The sequence below is a fragment of the Dryas octopetala genome, chromosome 4, assembly GCF_963921425.1.
Source record: "Dryas octopetala chromosome 4, drDryOcto1.1, whole genome shotgun sequence".
Classification (NCBI taxonomy): Eukaryota; Viridiplantae; Streptophyta; class Magnoliopsida; order Rosales; family Rosaceae; genus Dryas; species Dryas octopetala.
In genome coordinates this window covers 6,976,961-6,983,183 of record NC_141369.1, presented here as the reverse complement: position 1 = coordinate 6,983,183, position 6,223 = coordinate 6,976,961, and positions in this window count along the sequence as shown.

Genomic DNA, 6,223 nt, shown 5'->3' with positions numbered 1-6,223 from the left:
ACCCCAAACATCAGTGTGAATGACCTCAAAAGGAAACTTAGACTTAGTACTAGACAATGAAAATGGTAACTTGGTCATTTTCCCAGCTAAACAAGACTGACAAATGGACCTCTGAGAATCAGACAACAAAGAGACATTGTGCTTGGAGAGGATCTTGGTCACCACATCATTGGATGGATGCCCCAATCTGTGATGCCACAATGAAGTCTTGACAGTATGACCAAGCAATGCTGTAGAAGAAGTACAATGAGATGGTTGAAGTTGAAAAGAAGTAGAATGAGGAAGTGGAAATGAAGTAGAATGAGGAATGGGATACAAGCCATGTCTACTCAACCCTTTGTACAACACTCTCCCTGTGTGCTTGTCCTGGATAAGAAAGGAAGAAGAATCAAAAATTAGTCTACAATTATTTTCTTTACATAATTGATTGACTGACAACAGATTAGCAGATAATTTTGGCACATGCAAGACTTGATTTAATAGTAAAGACTGAGAAGGTGAAGGAGTAATAGAGGTAGAGCCAATATGATGAACATCTAACCCTTCACCACTACCAACAGTCACGGCCTCCTTGCTTGAAAAAGGGGTCGACGTAGTGAGCTTGTGCAAGTCAGCAGTCATATGACTTGAAGCACCTGAATCTGTAATCCAAAAATCTTCCATAGCAGTGGTAGGGCTGAAAGATGCAGTCATAGCAGACAATGAGGCTGAGGGAGCCTTGCCTTGATATGCAAAATTAGTTCGATGAAAGCAGTCAAGAGCAGTGTGGCCTTGCTTATGGCAGATTTGACATGGTTGAGACATGTCAGGAGGTGGAGAATCATTTGAGTGTGGAGTTGGTTCATCAACAAACTGGTACTGAGGTTGGACATGAGAATGTCTGTGATAGCAATCTTGAGCTGAATGACCTCTTTTGTAGCAAATCTGACACTCAGGTGGCCTAGAATATGCACCCTGACCAGAACCAAGAACTCCAGGAGCAAATGAATAGTATTGAGCATTATGAGATCTTCTACCAAAAGATCGACCACCATACCCCCCAGACTGATAGCCATTGTTATACCTGCCTCGACCGCGGCCTCTATGAAAATAACCACCATTGTTATAGCTTGTGTGATGTTGAAAATTAGAGTTATAATTTCCATGAGGATAACCACTGTTATAATTGCCATGAGGATTAAACCTTTGAACAGGAGCTCGAATCTCAATTTGAGGTGATGAATGAGCTGAAGTAGAAGACTGAACTTGATTCTGAGCTACCATGGCTGTGAGAGTAGGCAGCTGCATAAGTTTAGCAGTGAGAGTCAAAGTGTCTTCCTCAGCAAGCAATTGTGATCTGAATTCCTGAAGAGACAGGGGTGTCTCTCTAGCACGAGTCACAGTCTTTATGGTATTATATTCTGGGGGAAGCCCATTAAGAGTAAGAATGATGATATCTTCATCACTGATGTTAACTCCAACAGCAGTAAGCTGATCTCGAGCTGCCTTGATTTTCTTCAGATACTGGTCTATAGAATCACCTCCTTTCTGAATGGTTTGCAGGTTGGTTTTGAGATTCATCAGATTAGATCTTGAAATAGCAGAGTACCTATCCTTGAGATTCAACCAAATATCCCGTGATGTTTTACTGCCAACTACATAGCTCAAAGCATCTGAAGATAGTGTAGCAGTAATGAGTGATATGAGTGCTTTATCATTTTTCTTCCACTCTTTGTATTCAGGATTAATTTCAGATGTAACACCTTCTTCTTCAGTGATTTTGTACGGTGGGGGACATGGAATAGAACCATCAATGTACCCAAAAAGATCATGCCCCTCAAGCATAGATTCCAGTTGAAAGTTCCAGGTAACGAAATTAGTGTCATCAAGACGCACAGTGACCAAAGTGCAAATATTTGGAAGCAAAGTAATTGGGGTTGTCATGGTAATTGTGAGAATAGCAGCAATAAAGGAATCAAGAATGAAAGAAAGGCTAAGAGCACTAGGATCTCACAGAAAAAATGCAAGATCAAACAGAATCAAAGCTATGTGTTTGGAAACGAGTAATAGAAAAATTTTCTCAATACTCAGACAAATCAATGATACTGGAATAAGAGACTAGACACAAGTAGAAGGCACAAGTAGAAGCAAGACGATCAGAATTGAATTTGAGAGAAGATAAAAGAAAGAAGATGCAAGAAATCTGAAATCAATTGCAAGAATCCTGGATTTTCACAGAAATGAGTGTAATTCGAAGATAAAAGAGAAGAGATGCAAGAAATCTGAAACCAATTACAAGAACCCTAGCTTTTCACAGAAATAGATGTAATTCGAAGAGAGAATAGAATTGATGATCAAGAAACCTGAATTGTCAAGCTTAGATTGCAGCAGCGTGATTGAACACCATGACTGGCTCTGATACCATGCTAAGATTCATGGTTTGGAAGAAAAGAAAGTATAAGAGGACAGAGAGAATCGAGAGAGAAAACAGAGAGTTTACTGTATGGATCTTGATTTCATACAAAGAAAGTAACAGCATGAGCCTTTATACTTAGGCAATACACTAAGCTCAGAGAGCACCGACTAAGTAACTAGCTAACAGAATAACCACTGCTAACAATCTAATGAAACTGATTCTTAACAAACTGACAGCTGTGCATCCTAGTCAGCTAGCATATTCAGAATGAGAGAGAGTTGAGTCAGCATGAGTTTAGTCAGCGTATGACACTTATCACTTTTGGTTCCGTTTGGTGTTGTACATGCTAGTGGCTGCTGTTTGCGTGTGTCAGTGTTTCTGTCGGTGGATCTGGATTGGCGTTGAGTCGGTTGCAATGTGGTTTGGGCATAAAGATGATTGCTTTGAGATTTTATTTAGGGTTTGATTTTGTTGAAGACATCTGGGGAATTTGGTTGTCATTTTGGCTTGCTGTGGCAGTTGTTGTTAAGTTGTTTAGTGTGTTGGACTTTTCCTATTTTGGGATTTGCTTATTTCTCTGCCTTTGAGGCTTATTCTTTAAGTTGTGTTTGGATGGGATATTTTGAAATACTAAAATACTTTAAAGTGATGTGACTTAAGAATAAAAGAATTTTGTATTACAAAATAATTTAAAATAATAAATTTTTAAAGTGATTTGTTTAGTTAACCAATCTAGTTGATGAGATTTAACAAGTCTTGGGCACGATTTTAGGTTTGGGTTCTCCGAGTCTAAAGTTAGGTCTCGAGTCCCAAGTTTTGAATGTAGGGTTAGACGAAGTTTCATTTGCAACGGAACTTTGAAATAACACCTATTTAAGTGAAATTTTGAAATAAGCACTACAAGAAAAAAGGGTTTGGGAGAGGAACGAAATTCGTCGCCCAAAGTAGAGTTTCGTCGCCCAAACGTTTGGGCGACGAAATGCGTTCGTCGAGCGTTTGGACGCCCAAGAGTTTGGGCGACGAACTTCTAAATTTCGTCGCCCAAAGACACCTGGGGCAACGGATTTTTTTCGTCTCCTAACACATAAAATTCGTCGCCCAAAACATGTTTAGGCGACGGACAAATTTCGTCGCCCAAAGAGGGTTTGGGCGACGAACACACTTATTCCTCGCCCAAAGCATGTTTGGGCGACGAAATTTTTCGTCGCCTAAACAAGATTTGGGAGAGGAATAACTAATTTCCTCGCTGGAACGTGCTTTGGGCGACAGAATTTTTCGTCGCCCAAATAGGGTTTGGGCGATGAACACCCTTGTTCGTCGCTCAAAGCATGTTTAGGCGACGAAAAATTCCGTCGCCCAAACATGCTTTGGGCGAGGAATAGCTTTTTTCGTCGCCCAAACACCCTTTGGGCGACGAAAAATTCCGTCGCCCAAACATTATTTTTTTTTTTTAAAAATTATTATTTTTTATTTAAATTATATATTTAAATTTAATATTTAAAAAAAATTCTTTATTCAAAAACTATATAAAACAAAATTCATAAATTTATATATCAAAATATCTATACAAAGTAGTAATTAACCCTAATATATATAGTCAATCTATTCTAAACTAGTAGCATCATCATCATTCATATCTGACGGAGGTTGATGAGAAGATGGTGGCGGGACAAACCCAGGTATCGCCTTGGTCAATGCAGCATACAACGCCTCCTTCTCCGCTCTCTCAGCTCGTAAGTCCTCTTGCAACTTCTTCACTTGAGCGGACAACCCTGCGACGACTGCAGATGGCTGAGACGAAGATGAAGACGAAGACGAGGATCGAACATCACGAATCCGCCCATATCCCATGCCGCGTATTTCCTTACCGGGCCTAACACCCAGTGAGTCTATCATAATACGAAGTCCGACATCGGGATCGGGTACTGGAATCGACTCCAACGGAGTACCCGGAGGGTGCTGCTCGGCCAAGCTCTCCAAATATATTCTTGAGTTGGCCACCATCTCATCCTTCAAAATGTTATATATACAAGTAACCAATTAGAAAAATAAATATAAAAAATTGTGAAAAAAATTAAAATATAAAAAACTAACATGTTTTGCCTTGGCCGCATCACAACCGGGATGAACATAGATATCTCCGAAAGTATCTATCTCCGGGAATTGCGACCCACGCTGAAAAAGAAAATAATTTTGTCAAAAACCCAACCAATATTAAAGAATATATATGTATTAAATTAAATAATGACGTACCCGACGTCGCGACTCCGCTCGATATGAGATGGGCGTCGGACCACTATGATGGTTAAACGGCTTCCCTTTCCGATTTCTGGCGTTGGCGACCGACTTCTTCTGTTAAATATTAAGCAAATAATAAATATGTTAGTGTATGTATACAATAATAGAATAACAAAACAATAATCGATTTTTTAAAGTCTTAAAATGATAAAACGTACCAAAAACGACGGACTCATGAAATGATCGCACAAAAAACGCCACTGGTCAGACCGCTCTACCAACTCCATAGGGGGGTTTGCCAATGCCTCAACTGCCGACGAAAATCCCTTGAAATGCACGTGTAGTTCGTGCTTCCACTGCCTGTAGGACTTAATGAGTAAATCTGTCATGTACGTGACAGTGAGGGGATCATCCATCTGAATGTCAAAGTTAACCTGAAAAAAATATTAGATTGTTATGAATGATCAAATTTATCATTTTGAATTAATTATTGAGCTATATACTCACTGAGATGGAGCGGATCACTTTGTGTTGAATCTCTGCCGGCAATTTTTTCCAAGTGGTTGCAACCATGGCGCACTCGGCACGAATAATAGCCCCCACATCATGCGAGAACAAACTGTCAACGTTAGGATCTAACGGTCGTCGGCTGTTTTGCACACACATGACTGGAATCCGCGCCCCAGTACTGCGCACGATCCGAGAGGACTTCAACCCCCTACATGGTCCCCTCGTCGCAGTGGATGACGTGGCAGTAGATGAAGCGGAAGCGGAAGCGGTGACCTGACTAGAGCGGTGAGATCGACGGGCCCTCCGTGGCATAGAGGGGCTCCCAGTACTCGAGGATGGCTGAACTACATCATTGGGAGCTGACTCCATCGCCTTTCACCTTATAACTAAATTATATTTCTCAAACTAATTAATCTACATTTTGTAATTAAACTAAATTTTATATTTAAAAACTAACAAACTAACTAATCCACATCACATGAACCGCTAACCACAACACATAATTGTGCACTCCCAAACTGTCCATGGGTAATTTGGACAATTCAAGAATCATATTGGAGCGCAGTCACGCCCAGCGCTCATGCGCGCGTCCAATAGATTCTCGAACGGGTCTAAGGTGAATTTAAATTTAGTGTACAAAGTTATCCACTGATAACTTCGCACGACTAGTTAAATGTACAAAGTTATCGATTGATAACTTCGCACAAGCGCTTCGTGCCACATGATCTCACCCAGTACTCGAGGAGTGCTGGACTACGTCATCGGAAATTTTGCAATTACAACTAAACTAAATGTAACATACAAACTAAACTATAATTAATCTAACAATATACATATAAGCATACAAACAAACTATTAAATTTTAGCATATAAAAACATACAAATTAATTAATCAATTTTGTAATTAATTTTAACATACAAACTAATTCACTCAAAAATTTAATACAATTATATATGAAACATTAAATACTAAATCATACAAAAACTTAACTAAAAGATAGATTAAACACATACCTCACCAAAAATGCAATTATCCTTCACAACAAATGCAACACTATCCTTCCTTCACCAAAAAAAGAA